Source organism: Nerophis ophidion, linkage group LG05, assembly GCF_033978795.1.
Source record: "Nerophis ophidion isolate RoL-2023_Sa linkage group LG05, RoL_Noph_v1.0, whole genome shotgun sequence".
NCBI lineage: Eukaryota > Metazoa > Chordata > Actinopteri > Syngnathiformes > Syngnathidae > Nerophis > Nerophis ophidion.
In genome coordinates, this window is record NC_084615.1 from 26,597,735 (window position 1) to 26,617,470 (window position 19,736).

Sequence of the window (19,736 nt, forward strand, 5' to 3'; positions counted from 1 at the left end):
ATTATCTCAGGATTGTAAGTATGATACTGTCAAATTGAGTAAAACATTACTTGTTGTTTTTGCAAACCTTGCCAAATGTTTCTTTCAAGTAAAACTCTTAAAGATACATATCTTCAGGCGTTATTAGACATTTTGCATGTGTATTTTTGGAATTATGTTTCAAAAACTTTCTTATTGAGTTTGACAGTATACTGTCATAGTGAATAAAACCTAATTTCTGTATTTGTGAACCTTTCCAAAATACTTGATTCTTGTAAAACTCACATAAATTCAATATTACAGGCTTTTTTTGACAGAAATTATGTTTGGTTTTGGAGTTATGTCTATAAACCTTTCATATTTAGTATGACAAATATACAGCTGTTTTGAATTACAAAACAACTTTATGTCTTTGCAAACCTTTTAAATGATCATTTTTCTAGTACAACTGACAAAGATGAATATATCCAGACATTATAAGCCATTTTGCATGTGTGGTTTATAAGTTATGTTTGAATACATTTTTATTGCTTTTTTCGCATTATCTCAGGATTGTAGAAACCTTACTGTCTTATTGAATAAAAAACTACTTTTTGCATTTGCAGGATTTTAAAAAGCATATGTTTCGATCAAAACTCCCGAAGATGCATTATTTCAGGCATTATTAGCCATTTTTCATGTGTGGTTTAGAAGTTATGTTTAAATAACTGTCATATTGAGTGTTACAGTATACAATCATATTGAGTAGAACCTAATTTTTGTAGTTGCAAACCATAGAAAAACAATCTTTTTTAGTGAAACTCACATTGATTCAATATCACAGGCATTTTTAGAAATTTTGCACATTTGGATTAGGAATTATGTTGGAATACATTTTTATTGCTTTTTTCGCATTATCTCAGGATTCTAAGATCTTTATTGTCATACTGAGTAAAAAACTACTTTGTCCATTTTCAAAATTTAAAAAAGCACACGTTTCAAGTAAAACTCTCAGAGATACATTATTTCAGGCATTATTGGCCATTTTTCATGTGTGGTTTAGAAGTTATGTTTAAATAACTGTAATATTGAGTGTTACAGTATAGAGTCATATTGAATAAAACATCATTTTTGATTTGCAAACCATATACAAATAACTGTTCCTGGTAAAACTCCCATGGATTCAATTTCACATTCTTTTTTAGACATTTTGCACGTTTGGATTAGGAATGATTTGTAATACATTTTTATTGCTTTTTTCGCATTATCTCAGGATTGTAAGTATGATACTGTCAAATTGAGTAAAACATTACTTGTTGTTTTTGCAAACCTTGCCAAATGTTTCTTTCCAGTAAAACTCTTAAAGATACATATCTTCAGGCGTTATTAGACATTTTGCATGTGTATTTTTGGAATTATGTTTCAAAAACTTTCTTATTGAGTTTGACAGTATACTGTCATAGTGAATAAAACCTAATTTCTGTATTTGTGAACCTTTCCAAAATACTTGATTCTTGTAAAACTCACATAAATTCAATATTACAGGCTTTTTTTGACAGAAATTATGTTTGGTTTTGGAGTTTTGTCTATAAACCTTTCATATTTAGTATGACAAATATACAGCTGTTTTGAATTCCAAAACAACTTTATGTCTTTGCAAACCTTACAAATGATCATTGTTCTAGTACAACTCACAAAGATGAATATCTCCAGACATTATAAGCCATTTTGCATGTGTGGTTTATAAGTTATGTTTGAATACATTTTTATTGCTTTTTTCGCATTATCTCAGGATTGTAGAAACCTTACTGTCTTATTGAATAAAAAACTACTTTTTGCATTTGCAAGATTTTAAAAAGCATATGTTTCGATCAAAACTCCCGAAGATGCATTATTTCAGGCATTATTAGCCATTTTTCATGTGTGGTTTAGAAGTTATGTTTAAATAACTGTCATATTGAGTGTTACAGTATACAATCATATTGAGTAGAACCTAATTTTTGTAGTTGCAAACCATAGAAAAACAATCTTTTTTAGTACAACTCACATTGATTCAATATCACAGGCATTTTTAGAAATTTTGCACATTTGGATTAGGAATTATGTTGGAATACATTTTTATTGCTTTTTTCGCATTATCTCAGGATTCTAAGATTTTTATTGTCATACTGAGTAAAAAATGACTTTGTCCATTTTCAAAATTTAAAAAAGCACATGTTTCAAGTAAAACTCTCAGAGATACATTATTTCAGGCATTATTGGCCATTTTTCATGTGTGGTTTAGAAGTTATGTTTAAATAACTGTAATATTGAGTGTTACAGTATAGAGTCATATTGAATAAAACATCATTTTTGATTTGCAAACCATATACAAATAACTGTTCCTGGTAAAACTCCCATGGATTCAATTTCACATTCTTTTTTAGACATTTTGCACGTTTGGATTAGGAATGATTTGTAATACATTTTTATTGCTTTTTTCGCATTATCTCAGGATTGTAAGTATGATACTGTCAAATTGAGTAAAACATTACTTGTTGTTTTTGCAAACCTTGCCAAATGTTTCTTTCAAGTAAAACTCTTAAAGATACATATCTTCAGGCGTTATTAGACATTTTGCATCTGTATTTTTGGAATTATGTTTCAAAAACTTTCTTATTGAGTTTGACAGTATACTGTCATAGTGAATAAAACCTAATTTCTGTATTTGTGAACCTTTCCAAAATACTTGATTCTTGTAAAACTCACATAAATTCAATATTACAGGCTTTTTTTGACAGAAATTATGTTTGGTTTTGGAGTTATATCTATAAACCTTTCATATTTAGTATGACAAATATACAGCTGTTTTGAATTACAAAACAACTTTATGTCTTTGCAAACCTTACAAATGATCATTTTTCTAGTACAACTGACAAAGATGAATATATCCAGACATAAGCCATTTTGCATGTGTGGTTTATAAGTTATGTTTGAATACATTTTTATTGCTTTTTTCGCATTATCTCAGGATTGTAGAAACCTTACTGTCTTATTGAATAAAAAACTACTTTTTGCATTTGCAGGATTTTAAAAAGCATATGTTTCGATCAAAACTCCCGAAGATGCATTATTTCAGGCATTATTAGCCATTTTTCATGTGTGGTTTAGAAGTTATGTTTAAATAACTGTCATATTGAGTGTTACAGTATACAATCATATTGAGTAGAACCTAATTTTTGTAGTTGCAAACCATAGAAAAACAATCTTTTTTAGTGAAACTCACATTGATTCAATATCACAGGCATTTTTAGAAATTTTGCACATTTGGATTAGGAAATATGTTGGAATACATTTTTATTGCTTTTTTCGCATTATCTCAGGATTCTAAGATCTTTACTGTCATACTGAGTAAAAAACTACTTTGTCCATTTTCAAAATTTAAAAAAGCACACGTTTCAAGTAAAACTCTCAGAGATACATTATTTCAGGCATTATTGGCCATTTTTCATGTGTGGTTTAGAAGTTATGTTTAAATAACTGTAATATTGAGTGTTACAGTATAGAGTCATATTGAATAAAACATCATTTTTGATTTGCAAACCATATACAAATAACTGTTCCTGGTAAAACTCCCATGGATTCAATTTCACATTCTTTTTTAGACATTTTGCACGTTTGGATTAGGAATGATTTGTAATACATTTGTATTGCTTTTTTCGCATTATCTCAGGATTGTAAGTATGATACTGTCAAATTGAGTAAAACATTACTTGTTGTTTTTGCAAACCTTGCCAAATGTTTCTTTCCAGTAAAACTCTTAAAGATACACATCTTCAGGCGTTATTAGACATTTTGCATGTGTATTTTTGGAATTATGTTTCAAAAACTTTCTTATTGAGTTTGACAGTATACTGTCATAGTGAATAAAACCTAATTTCTGTATTTGTGAACCTTTCCAAAATACTTGATTCTTGTAAAACTCACATGAATTCAATATTACAGGCTTTTTTTGACAGAAATTATGTTTGGTTTTGGAGTTATGTCTATAAGCCTTTCATATTTAGTATGACAAATATACAGCTGTTTTGAATTACAAAACAACTTTATGTCTTTGCAAACCTTACAAATGATCATTTTTCTAGTACAACTGACAAAGATGAATATCTCCAGACATTATAAGCCATTTTGCATGTGCGGTTTATAAATTATGTTTGAATACATTTTTATTGCTTTTTTCGCATTATCTCAGGATTGTAGAAACCTTACTGTCTTATTGAATAAAAAACTACTTTTTGCATTTGTAAGATTTGAAAAAGCATTTGTTTTGATCAAAACTCCCGAAGATGCATTATTTCAGGCATTATTAGCCATTTTTCATGTGTGGTTTAGAAGTTATGTTTAAATAACTGTCATATTGAGTGTTACAGTATACAATCATATCGAGTAGAACCTAATTTTTGTAGTTGCAAACCATAGAAAAACAATCTTTTTTAGTACAACTCACATTGATTCAATATCACAGGCATTTTTGGAAATTTTGCACATTTGGATTAGGAATTATGTTGGAATACATTTTTATTGCTTTTTTCGCATTATCTCAGGATTGTAAGTATGATACTGTCAAATTGAGTAAAACATTACTTGTTGTTTTTGCAAACCTTGCCAAATGTTTCTTTCCAGTAAAACTCTTACAGATACATATCTTCAGGCTTTATTAGACATTTTGCATGTGTATTTTTGGAATTATGTTTCAAAAACTTTCTTATTGAGTTTGACAGTATACTGTCATAGTGAATAAAACCTAATTTCTGTATTTGTGAACCTTTCCAAAATACTTGATTCTTGTAAAACTCACATAAATTCAATATTACAGGCTTTTTTTTGACAGAAATTATGTTTGGTTTTGGAGTTATGTCTATAAACCTTTCATTTTTAGTATGACAAATATACAGCTGTTTTGAATTACAAAACAACTTTATGTCTTTGCAAACCTTACAAATGATCATTTTTCTAGTACAACTGACAAAGATGAATATCTCCAGACATTATAAGCCATTTTGCATGTGTGGTTTAAAAGTTATGTTTGAATACATTTTTATTGCTTTTTTCGCATTATCTCAGGATTGTAGAAACCTTACTGTCTTATTGAATAAAAAACTACTTTTTGCATTTGCAAGTTTTTAAAAAGCATATGTTTCGATCAAAACTCCCGAAGATGCATTATTTCAGGCATTATTAGCCATTTTTCATGTGTGGTTTAGAGGTTATGTTTAAATAACTGTCATATTGAGTTTTACAGTATACAATCATATTGAGTAGAACCTAATTTTTGTAGTTGCAAACCATAGAAAAACAATCTTTTTTAGTGAAACTCACATTGATTCAATATCACAGGCATTTTTAGAAATTTTGCACATTTGGATTAGGAATTATGTTGGAATACATTTTTATTGCTTTTTTCGCATTATCTCAGGATTCTAAGATCTTTATTGTCATACTGAGTAAAAAACTACTTTGTCCATTTTCAAAATTTAAAAAAGCACATGTTTCAAGAACAACTCTCAGAGATACATTATTTCAGGCAGTATTGGCCATTTTTCATGTGTGGTTTAGAAGTTATGTTTAAATAACTGTAATATTGAGTGTTACAGTATAGAGTCATATTGAATAAAACATAATTTTTGATTTGCAAACCATATACAAATAACTGTTCCTGGTAAAACTCCCATGGATTCAATTTCACATTCTTTTTTAGACATTTTGCACGTTTGGAATAGGAATGATTTGTAATACATTTTAATTGTTTTTTTCGCATTATCTCAGGATTGTAAGTATGATACTGTCAAATTGAGTAAAACATTACTTGTTGTTTTTGCAAACCTTGCCAAATGTTTCTTTCCAGTAAAACTCTTAAAGATACATATCTTCAGGCGTTATTAGACATTTTGCATGTGTATTTTTGGAATTATGTTTCAAAAACTTTCTTATTGAGTTTGACAGTATACTGTCATAGTGAATAAAACCTCATTTCTGTATTTGTGAACCTTTCCAAAATACTTGATTCTTGTAAAACTCACATAAATTCAATATTACAGGCTTTTTTTGACAGAAATTATGTTTGGTTTTGGAGTTATGTCTATAAGCCTTTCATATTTAGTATGACAAATATACAGCTGTTTTGAATTACAAAACAACTTTATGTCTTTGCAAACCTTACAAATGATCATTTTTCTAGTACAACTGACAAAGATGAATATCTCCAGACATTATAAGCCATTTTGCATGTGCGGTTTATAAATTATGTTTGAATACATTTTTATTGCTTTTTTCGCATTATCTCAGGATTGTAGAAACCTTACTGTCTTATTGAATAAAAAACTACTTTTTGCATTTGCAAGATTTTAAAAAGCATATTTTTCGATCAAAACTCCCGAAGATGCATTATTTCAGGCATTATTAGCCATTTTTCATGTGTGGTTTAGAAGTTATGTTTAAATAACTGTCATATTCAGTGTTACAGTATACAATCATATTGAGTAGAACCAACTTTTTGTAGTTGCAAACCATAGAAAAACAATCTTTTTTAGTACAACTCACATTGATTCAAAATCACAGGCATTTTTAAAAATTTTGCACATTTGGATTAGGAATTATGTTGGAATACATTTGTATTGCTTTTTTCGCATTATCTCAGGATTCTAAGATCTTTATTGTCATACTGAGTAAAAAACTACTTTGTCCATTTTCAAAATTTAAAAAAGCACATGTTTCAAGTAAAACTCTCAGAGATACATTATTTCAGGCATAATTGGCCATTTTTCATCTGTGGTTTAGAAGTTATGTTTAAATAACTGTAATATTGAGTGTTACAGTATAGAGTCATATTGAATAAAACATCATTTTTGATTTGCAAACCATATACAAATAACTGTTCCTGGTAAAACTCCCATGGATTCAATTTCACATTCTTTTTTAGACATTTTGCACGTTTGGATTAGGAATGATTTGTAATACATTTTTATTGCTTTTTTCGCATTATCTCAGGATTGTAAGTATGATACTGTCAAATTGAGTAAAACATTACTTGTTGTTTTTGCAAACCTTGCCAAATGTTTCTTTCCAGTAAAACTCTTAAAGATACACATCTTCAGGCGTTATTAGACATTTTGCATGTGTATTTTTGGAATTATGTTTCAAAAACTTTCTTATTGAGTTTGACAGTATACTGTCATAGTGAATAAAACCTAATTTCTGTATTTGTGAACCTTTCCAAAATACTTGATTCTTGTAAAACTCACATAAATTCAATATTACAGGCTTTTTTTGACAGAAATTATGTTTGGTTTTGGAGTTATGTCTATAAACCTTTCATATTTAGTATGACACATATACAGCTGTTTTGAATTACAAAACAACTTTATGTCTTTGCAAACCTTACAAATGATAATTTTTCTAGTACAACTGACAAAGATGAATATCTCCAGACATTATAAGCCATTTTGCATGTGTGGTTTATAAGTTATGTTTGAATACATTTTTATTGCTTTTTTCGCATTATCTCAGGATTGTAGAAACCTTACTGTCTTATTGAATAAAAAACTACTTTTTGCATTTGCAAGATTTTAAAAAGCATATGTTTCGATCAAAACTCCCGAAGATGCATTATTTCAGGCATTATTAGCCATTTTTCATGTGTGGTTTAGAAGTTATGTTTAAATAACTGTCATATTGAGTGTTACAGTATACAATCATATTGAGTAGAACCTAATTTTTGTAGTTGCAAACCATAGAAAAACAATCTTTTTTAGTACAACTCAAATTTATTCAATATCACAGGCATTTTTAGAAATTTTGCACATTTGGATTAGGAATTATGTTGGAATACATTTGTATTGCTTTTTTCGCATTATCTCAGGATTCTAAGATCTTTATTGTCATACTGAGTAAAAAACTACTTTGTCCATTTTCAAAATTTAAAAAAGCACATGTTTCAAGTAAAACTCTCAGAGATACATTATTTCAGGCATTATTGGCCATTTTCATGTGTGGTTTAGAAGTTATGTTTAAATAACTGTAATATTGAGTGTTACAGTATAGAGTCATATTGAATAAAACATCATTTTTGATTTGCAAACCATATACAAATAACTGTTCCTGGTAAAACTCCCATGGATTCAATTTCACATTCTTTTTTAGACATTTTGCACGTTTGGATTAGGAATGATTTGTAATACATTTTTATTGCTTTTTTCGCATTATCTCAGGATTGTAAGTATGATACTGTCAAATTGAGTAAAACATTACTTGTTGTTTTTGCAAACCTTGCCAAATGTTTCTTTCCAGTAAAACTCTTAAAGATACACATCTTCAGGCGTTATTAGACATTTTGCATGTGTATTTTTGGAATTATGTTTCAAAAACTTTCTTATTGAGTTTGACAGTATACTGTCATAGTGAATAAAACCTGATTTATGTATTTGTGAACCTTTCCAAAATACTTGATTCTTGTAAAACTCACATAAACTCAATATTACAGGCTTTTTTTTGACAGAAATTATGTTTGGTTTTGGAGTTATGTCTATAAACCTTTCATATTTAGTGTGACAAATATACAGCTGTTTTGAATTACAAAACAACTTTATGTCTTTGCAAACCTTACAAATGATCATTTTTCTAGTACAACTGACAAAGATGAATATCTCCAGACATTATAAGCCATTTTGCATGTGTGGTTTATAAGTTATGTTTGAATACATTTTTATTGCTTTTTTCGCATTATCTCAGGATTGTAGAAACCTTACTGTCTTATTGAATAAAAAACTACTTTTTGCATTTGCAAGATTTTAAAAAGCATATGTTTCGATCAAAACTCCCGAAGATGCATTATTTCAGGCATTATTAGCCATTTTTCATGTGTGGTTTAGAAGTTATGTTTAAATAACTGTCATATTGAGTGTTACAGTATACAATCATATTGAGTAGAACCTAATTTTTGTAGTTGCAAACCATAGAAAAACAATCTTTTTTAGTAAAACTCACATTGGTTCAATATCACAGGCATTTTTAGAAATGTTGCACATTTGGATTAGGAATTATGTTGGAATACATCTTTATTGCTTTTTTCGCATTATCTCAGGATTCTAAGATCTTTATTGTCATACTGAGTAAAAAACTACTTTGTCCATTTTCAAAATTTAAAAAAGCACATGTTTCAAGTAAAACTCGTAGAGATACATTATTTCAGGCATTATTGGCCATTTTTCATGTGTGGTTTAGAAGTTATGTTTAAATAACTGTAATATTGAGTGTTACAGTATAGAGTCATATTGAATAAAACATCATTTTTGATTTGCAAACCATATACAAATAACTGTTCCTGGTAAAACTCCCATGGATTCAATTTCACATTCTTTTTTAGACATTTTGCACGTTTGGATTAGGAATGATTTGTAATACATTTTTATTGCTTTTTTCGCATTATCTCAGGATTGTAAGTATGATACTGTCAAATTGAGTAAAACATTACTTGTTGTTTTTGCAAACCTTGCCAAATGTTTCTTTCCAGTAAAACTCTTAAAGATACACATCTTCAGGCGTTATTAGACATTTTGCATGTGTATTTTTGGAATTATGTTTCAAAAACTTTCTTATTGAGTTTGACAGTATACTGTCATAGTGAATAAAACCTAATTTCTGTATTTGTGAACCTTTCCAAAATACTTGATTCTTGTAAAACTCACATAATTTCAATATTACAGGCTTTTTTTGACAGAAATTATGTTTGGTTTTGGAGTTATGTCTATAAACCTTTCATATTTAGTATGACAAATATACAGCTGTTTTGAATTACAAAACAACTTTATGTCTTTGCAAACCTTACAAATGATCATTTTTCTAGTACAACTGACAAAGATGAATATCTCCAGACATTATAAGCCATTTTGCATGTGTGGTTTATAAGTTATGTTTGAATACATTTTTATTGCTTTTTTCGCATTATCTCAGGATTGTAGAAACCTTACTGTCTTATTGAATAAAAAACTACTTTTTGCATTTGCAAGATTTTAAAAAGCATATGTTTCGATCAAAACTCCCGAAGATGCATTATTTCAGGCATTATTAGCCATTTTTCATGTGTGGTTTAGAAGTTATGTTTAAATAACTGTCATATTGAGTGTTACAGTATACAATCATATTGAGTAAAAACAAATTTTTGTAGTTGCAAACCATAGAAAAACAATCTTTTTTAGTAAAACTCACATTGATTCAATATCACAGGCATTTTTAGAAATTTTGCACATTTGGATTAGGAATTATGTTGGAATACATTTTTATTGCTTTTTTCGCATTATCTCAGGATTCTAAGTTCTTTATTGTCATACTGAGTAAAAAACTACTTTGTCCATTTTCAAAATTTAAAAAAGCACATGTTTCAAGTAAAACTCTCAGAGATACATTATTTCAGGCATTATTGGCCATTTTTCATGTGTGGTTTAGAAGTTATGTTTAAATAACTGTAATATTGAGTGTTACAGTATAGAGTCATATTGAATAAAACATCGTTTTTGATTTGCAAACCATATACAAATAACTGTTCCTGGTAAAACTCCCATGGATTCAATTTCACATTCTTTTTTAGACATTTTGCACGTTTGGATTAGGAATGATTTGTAATACATTTTTATTGCTTTTTTCGCATTATCTCAGGATTGTAAGTATGATACTGTCAAATTGAGTAAAACATTACTTGTTGTTTTTGCAAACCTTGCCAAATGTTTCTTTCCAGTAAAACTCTTAAAGATACACATCTTCAGGCGTTATTAGACATTTTGCATGTGTATTTTTGGAATTATGTTTCAAAAACTTTCTTATTGAGTTTGACAGTATACTGTCATAGTGAATAAAACCTAATTTCTGTATTTGTGAACCTTTCCAAAATACTTGATTCTTGTAAAACTCACATAAATTCAATATTACAGGCTTTTTTTGACAGAAATTATGTTTGGTTTTGGAGTTATGTCTATAAACCTTTCATATTTAGTATGACACATATACAGCTGTTTTGAATTACAAAACAACTTTATGTCTTTGCAAACCTTACAAATGATAATTTTTCTAGTACAACTGACAAAGATGAATATCTCCAGACATTATAAGCCATTTTGCATGTGTGGTTTATAAGTTATGTTTGAATACATTTTTATTGCTTTTTTCGCATTATCTCAGGATTGTAGAAACCTTACTGTCTTATTGAATAAAAAACTACTTTTTGCATTTGCAAGATTTTAAAAAGCATATGTTTCGATCAAAACTCCCGAAGATGCATTATTTCAGGCATTATTAGCCATTTTTCATGTGTGGTTTAGAAGTTATGTTTAAATAACTGTCATATTGAGTGTTACAGTATACAATCATATTGAGTAGAACCTAATTTTTGTAGTTGCAAACCATAGAAAAACAATCTTTTTTAGTACAACTCCAATTTATTCAATATCACAGGCATTTTTAGAAATTTTGCACATTTGGATTAGGAATTATGTTGGAATACATTTGTATTGCTTTTTTCGCATTATCTCAGGATTCTAAGATCTTTATTGTCATACTGAGTAAAAAACTACTTTGTCCATTTTCAAAATTTAAAAAAGCACATGTTTCAAGTAAAACTCTCAGAGATACATTATTTCAGGCATTATTGGCCATTTTCATGTGTGGTTTAGAAGTTATGTTTAAATAACTGTCATATTGAGTGTTACAGTATACAATCATATTGAGTAGAACCTAATTTTTGTAGTTGCAAACCATAGAAAAACAATCTTTTTTAGTAAAACTCACATTGGTTCAATATCACAGGCATTTTTAGAAATGTTGCACATTTGGATTAGGAATTATGTTGGAATACATCTTTATTGCTTTTTTCGCATTATCTCAGGATTCTAAGATCTTTATTGTCATACTGAGTAAAAAACTACTTTGTCCATTTTCAAAATTTAAAAAAGCACATGTTTCAAGTAAAACTCGTAGAGATACATTATTTCAGGCATTATTGGCCATTTTTCATGTGTGGTTTAGAAGTTATGTTTAAATAACTGTAATATTGAGTGTTACAGTATAGAGTCATATTGAATAAAACATCATTTTTGATTTGCAAACCATATACAAATAACTGTTCCTGGTAAAACTCCCATGGATTCAATTTCACATTCTTTTTTAGACATTTTGCACGTTTGGATTAGGAATGATTTGTAATACATTTTTATTGCTTTTTTCGCATTATCTCAGGATTGTAAGTATGATACTGTCAAATTGAGTAAAACATTACTTGTTGTTTTTGCAAACCTTGCCAAATGTTTCTTTCCAGTAAAACTCTTAAAGATACACATCTTCAGGCGTTATTAGACATTTTGCATGTGTATTTTTGGAATTATGTTTCAAAAACTTTCTTATTGAGTTTGACAGTATACTGTCATAGTGAATAAAACCTAATTTCTGTATTTGTGAACCTTTCCAAAATACTTGATTCTTGTAAAACTCACATAAATTCAATATTACAGGCTTTTTTTGACAGAAATTATGTTTGGTTTTGGAGTTATGTCTATAAACCTTTCATATTTAGTATGACAAATATACAGCTGTTTTGAATTACAAAACAACTTTATGTCTTTGCAAACCTTACAAATGATCATTTTTCTAGTACAACTGACAAAGATGAATATCTCCAGACATTATAAGCCATTTTGCATGTGTGGTTTATAAGTTATGTTTGAATACATTTTTATTGCTTTTTTCGCATTATCTCAGGATTGTAGAAACCTTACTGTCTTATTGAATAAAAAACTACTTTTTGCATTTGCAAGATTTTAAAAAGCATATGTTTCGATCAAAACTCCCGAAGATGCATTATTTCAGGCATTATTAGCCATTTTTCATGTGTGGTTTAGAAGTTATGTTTAAATAACTGTCATATTGAGTGTTACAGTATACAATCATATTGAGTAAAAACACATTTTTGTAGTTGCAAACCATAGAAAAACAATCTTTTTTAGTAAAACTCACATTGATTCAATATCACAGGCATTTTTAGAAATTTTGCACATTTGGATTAGGAATTATGTTGGAATACATTTTTATTGCTTTTTTCGCATTATCTCAGGATTCTAAGATCTTTATTGTCATACTGAGTAAAAAACTACTTTGTCCATTTTCAAAATTTAAAAAAGCACATGTTTCAAGTAAAACTCTCAGAGATACATTATTTCAGGCATTATTGGCCATTTTTCATGTGTGGTTTAGAAGTTATGTTTAAATAACTGTAATATTGAGTGTTACAGTATAGAGTCATATTGAATAAAACATCGTTTTTGATTAGCAAACCATATACAAATAACTGTTCCTGGTAAAACTCCCATGGATTCAATTTCACATTCTTTTTTAGACATTTTGCACGTTTGGATTAGGAATGATTTGGAATACATTTTTATTGCTTTTTTCGCACTATCTCAGGATTGTAAGTATGATACTGTCAAATTGAGTATACTGTCATAGTGAATAAAACCTAATTTCTGTATTTGTGAACCTTTCCAAAATACTTGATTCTTGTAAAACTCACATAAATTCAATATTACAGGCTTTTTTTGACAGAAATTATGTTTGGTTTTGGAGTTATGTCTATAAACCTTTCATATTTAGTATGACAAATATACAGCTGTTTTGAATTACAAAACAACTTTATGTCTTTGCAAACCTTACAAATGATAATTTTTCTAGTACAACTGACAAAGATGAATATCTCCAGACATTATAAGCCATTTTGCATGTGTGGTTTATAAGTTATGTTTGAATACATTTTTATTGCTTTTTTCGCATTATCTCAGGATTGTAGAAACCTTACTGTCTTATTGAATAAAAAACTACTTTTTGCATTTGCAAGATTTTAAAAAGCATATGTTTCGATCAAAACTCCCGAAGATGCATTATTTCAGGCATTATTAGCCATTTTTCATGTGTGGTTTAGAAGTTATGTTTAAATAACTGTCATATTGAGTGTTACAGTATACAGTCATATTGAGTAGAACCTAATTTTTGTAGTTGCAAACCATAGAAAAAATCTTTTTTAGTAAAACTCACATTGATTCAATATCACAGGCATTTTTAGAAATTTTGCACATTTGGATTAGGAATTATGTTGGAATACATTTTTATTGCTTTTTTCGCATTATCTCAGGATTCTAAGATTTTTATTGTCATACTGAGTAAAAAATGACTTTGTCCATTTTCAAAATTTAAAAAAGCACATGTTTCAAGTAAAACTCTCAGAGATACATTATTTCAGGCATTATTGGCCATTTTTCATGTGTGGTTTAGAAGTTATGTTTAAATAACTGTAATATTGAGTGTTACAGTATAGAGTCATATTGAATAAAACATCATTTTTGATTTGCAAACCATATACAAATAACTGTTCCTGGTAAAACTCCCATGGATTCAATTTCACATTCTTTTTTAGACATTTTGCACGTTTGGATTAGGAATGATTTGTAATACATTTTTATTGCTTTTTTCGCATTATCTCAGGATTGTAAGTATGATACTGTCAAATTGAGTAAAACATTACTTGTTGTTTTTGCAAACCTTGCCAAATGTTTCTTTCAAGTAAAACTCTTAAAGATACATATCTTCAGGCGTTATTAGACATTTTGCATGTGTATTTTTGGAATTATGTTTCAAAAACTTTCTTATTGAGTTTGACAGTATACTGTCATAGTGAATAAAACCTAATTTCTGTATTTGTGAACCTTTCCAAAATACTTGATTCTTGTAAAACACATAAATTCAATATTACAGGCTTTTTTTGACAGAAATTATGTTTGGTTTTGGAGTTATGTCTATAAACCTTTCATATTTAGTATGACAAATATACAGCTGTTTTGAATTACAAAACAACTTTATGTCTTTGCAAACCTTACAAATGATCATTTTTCTAGTACAACTGACAAAGATGAATATCTCCAGACATTATAAGCCATTTTGCATGTGTGGTTTATAAGTTATGTTTGAATACATTTTTATTGCTTTTTTCGCATTATCTCAGGATTGTAGAAACCTTACTGTCTTATTGAATAAAAAACTACTTTTTGCATTTGCAGGATTTTAAAAAGCATATGTTTCGATCAAAACTCCCGAAGATGCATTATTTCAGGCATTATTAGCCATTTTTCATGTGTGGTTTAGAAGTTATGTTTAAATAACTGTCATATTGAGTGTTACAGTATACAATCATATTGAGTAGAACCTAATTTTTGTAGTTGCAAACCATAGAAAAACAATCTTTTTTAGTGAAACTCACATTGATTCAATATCACAGGCATTTTTAGAAATTTTGCACATTTGGATTAGGAATTATGTTGGAATACATTTTTATTGCTTTTTTCGCATTATCTCTGGATTCTAAGATCTTTATTGTCATACTGAGTAAAAAACTACTTTGTCCATTTTCAAAATTTAAAAAAGCACATGTTTCAAGTACAACTCTCAGAGATACATTATTTCAGGCATTATTGGCCATTTTTCATGTGTGGTTTAGAAGTTATGTTTAAATAACTGTAATATTGAGTGTTACAGTATAGAGTCATATTGAATAAAACATCATTTTTGATTTGCAAACCATATACAAATAACTGTTCCTGGTAAAACTCCCATGGATTCAATTTCACATTCTTTTTTAGACATTTTGCACGTTTGGATTAGGAATGATTTGTAATACATTTTTATTGCTTTTTTCGCACTATCTCAGGATTGTAAGTATGATACTGTCAAATTGAGTAAAACATTACTTGTTGTTTTTGCAAACCTTGCCAAATGTTTCTTTCCAGTAAAACTCTTAAAGATACATATCTTCAGGCGTTATTAGACATTTTGCATGTGTATTTTTGGAATTATGTTTCAAAAACTTTCTTATTGAGTTTGACAGTATACTGTCATAGTGAATAAAACCTAATTTCTGTATTTGTGAACCTTTCCAAAATACTTGATTCTTGTAAAACTCACAGAAATTCAATATTACAGGCTTTTTTTGACAGAAATTATGTTTGGTTTTGGAGTTATGTCTATAAACCTTTCATATTTAGTATGACAAATATACAGCTGTTTTGAATTACAAAACAACTTTATGTCTTTGCAAACCTTACAAATGATCATTTTTCTAGTACAACTGACAAAGATGAATATCTCCAGACATTATAAGCCATTTTGCATGTGTGGTTTATAAGTTATGTTTGAATACATTTTTATTGCTTTTTTCGCATTATCTCAGGATTGTAGAAACCTTACTGTCTTATTGAATAAAAAACTACTTTTTGCATTTGCAAGATTTTAAAAAGCATATGTTTCGATCAAAACTCCCGAAGATGCATTATTTTGGCATTATTAGCCATTTTTCATGTGTGGTTTAGAAGTTATGTTTAAATAACTGTCATATTGAGTGTTACAGTATACAATCATATTGAGTAGAACCTAATTTTTGTAGTTGCAAACCATAGAAAAACAATCTTTTTTAGTAAAACCCACATTGATTCAATATCACAGGCATTTTTAGAAATTTTGCACATTTGGATTAGGAATTATGTTGGAATACATTTTTATTGCTTTTTTCGCATTATCTCAGGATTCTAAGATCTTTATTGTCATACTGAGTAAAAAACTACTTTGTCCATTTTCAAAATTTAAAAAAGCACATGTTTCAAGTAAAACTCTCAGAGATACATTATTTCAGGCATTATTGGCCATTTTTCATGTGTGGTTTAGAAGTTATGTTTAAATAACTGTAATATTGAGTGTTACAGTATAGAGTCATATTGAATAAAACATAATTTTTGATTTGCAAACCATATACAAATAACTGTTCCTGGTAAAACTCCCATGGATTCAATTTCACATTCTTTTTTAGACATTTTGCACGTTTGGATTAGGAATTATTTGTAATACATTTTTATTGCTTTTTTCGCATTATCTCAGGATTGTAAGTATGATACTGTCAAATTGAGTAAAACATTACTTGTTGTTTTTGCAAACCTTGCCAAATGTTTCTTTCCAGTAAAACTCTTAAAGATACATATCTTCAGGCGTTATTAGACATTTTGCATGTGTATTTTTGGAATTATGTTTCAAAAAATTTCTTATTGAGTTTGACAGTATACTGTCATAGTGAATAAAACCTAATTTCTGTATTTGTGAACCTTTCCAAAATACTTGATTCTTGTAAAACTCACAGAAATTCAATATTACAGGCTTTTTTTTGACAGAAATTATGTTTGGTTTTGGAGTTATGTCTACAAACCTTTCATATTTAGTATGACAAATATACAGCTGTTTTGAATTACAAAACAACTTTATGTCTTTGCAAACCTTACAAATGATCATTTTTCTAGTACAACTGACAAAGATGAATATCTCCAGACATTATAAGCCATTTTGCATGTGTGGTTTATAAGTTATGTTTGAATACATTTTTATTGCTTTTTTCGCATTATCTCAGGATTCTAAGATCTTTATTGTAATACTGAGTAAAAAACTACTTTGTCCATTTTCAAAATTTAAAAAAGCACATGTTTCAAGTAAAACTCTCAGAGATACATTATTTCAGGCATTATTGGCCATTTTTCATGTGTGGTTTAGAAGTTATGTTTAAATAACTGTAATATTGAGTGTTACAGTATAGAGTCATATTGAATGAAACATCGTTTTTGATTAGCAAACCATATACAAATAACTGTTCCTGGTAAAACTCCCATGGATTCAATTTCACATTCTTTTTTAGACATTTTGCACGTTTGGATTAGGAATGATTTGGAATACATTTTTATTGCTTTTTTCGCACTATCTCAGGATTGTAAGTATGATACTGTCAAATTGAGTATACTGTCATAGTGAATAAAACCTAATTTCTGTATTTGTGAACCTTTCCAAAATACTTGATTCTTGTAAAACTCACATAAATTCAATATTACAGGCTTTTTTTGACAGAAATTATGTTTGGTTTTGGAGTTATGTCTATAAACCTTTCATATTTAGTATGACAAATATACAGCTGTTTTGAATTACAAAACAACTTTATGTCTTTGCAAACCTTACAAATGATCATTTTTCTAGTACAACTGACAAAGATGAATATCTCCAGACATTATAAGCCATTTTGCATGTGTGGTTTATAAGTTATGTTTGAATACATTTTTATTGCTTTTTTCGCATTATCTCAGGATTGTAGAAACCTTACTGTCTTATTGAATAAAAAACTACTTTTTGCATTTGCAAGATTTTAAAAAGCATATGTTTCGATCAAAACTCCCGAAGATGCATTATTTCAGGCATTATTAGCCATTTTTCATGTGTGGTTTAGAAGTTATGTTTAAATAACTGTCATATTGAGTGTTACAGCATACAGTCATATTGAGTAGAACCTAATTTTTGTAGTTGCAAACCATAGAAAAAATCTTTTTTAGTAAAACTCACATTGATTCAATATCACAGGCATTTTTAGAAATTTTGCACATTTGGATTAGGAATTATGTTGGAATACATTTTTATTGCTTTTTTCGCATTATCTCAGGATTCTAAGATTTTTATTGTCATACTGAGTAAAAAACGACTTTGTCCATTTTCAAAATTTAAAAAAGCACATGTTTCAAGTAAAACTCTCAGAGATACATTATTTCAGGCATTATTGGCCATTTTTCATGTGTGGTTTAGAAGTTAAGTTTAAATAACTGTAATATTGAGTGTTACAGTATAGAGTCATATTGAATAAAACATCATTTTTGATTTGCAAACCATATACAAATAACTGTTCCTGGTAAAACTCCCATGGATTCAATTTCACATTCTTTTTTAGACATTTTGCACGTTTGGATTAGGAATGATTTGTAATACATTTTTATTGCTTTTTTCGCATTATCTCAGGATTGTAAGTATGATACTGTCAAATTGAGTAAAACATTACTTGTTGTTTTTGCAAACCTTGCCAAATGTTTCTTTCAAGTAAAACTCTTAAAGATACATATCTTCAGGCGTTATTAGACATTTTGCATGTGTATTTTTGGAATTATGTTTCAAAAACTTTCTTATTGAGTTTGACAGTATACTGTCATAGTGAATAAAACCTAATTTCTGTATTTGTGAACCTTTCCAAAATACTTGATTCTTGTAAAACTCACATAAATTCAATATTACAGGCTTTTTTTGACAGAAATTATGTTTGGTTTTGGAGTTATGTCTATAAACCTTTCATATTTAGTATGACAAATATACAGCTGTTTTGAATTACAAAACAACTTTATGTCTTTGCAAACCTTACAAATGATCATTTTTCTAGTACAACTGACAAAGATGAATATCTCCAGACATTATAAGCCATTTTGCATGTGTGGTTTATAAGTTATGTTTGAATACATTTTTATTGCTTTTTTCGCATTATCTCAGGATTGTAGAAACCTTACTGTCTTATTGAATAAAAAACTACTTTTTGCATTTGCAGGATTTTAAAAAGCATATGTTTCGATCAAAACTCCCGAAGATGCATTATTTCAGGCATTATTAGCCATTTTTCATGTGTGGTTTAGAAGTTATGTTTAAATAACTGTCATATTGAGTGTTACAGTATACAATCATATTGAGTAGAACCTAATTTTTGTAGTTGCAAACCATAGAAAAACAATCTTTTTTAGTGAAACTCACATTGATTCAATATCACAGGCATTTTTAGAAATTTTGCACATTTGGATTAGGAATTATGTTGGAATACATTT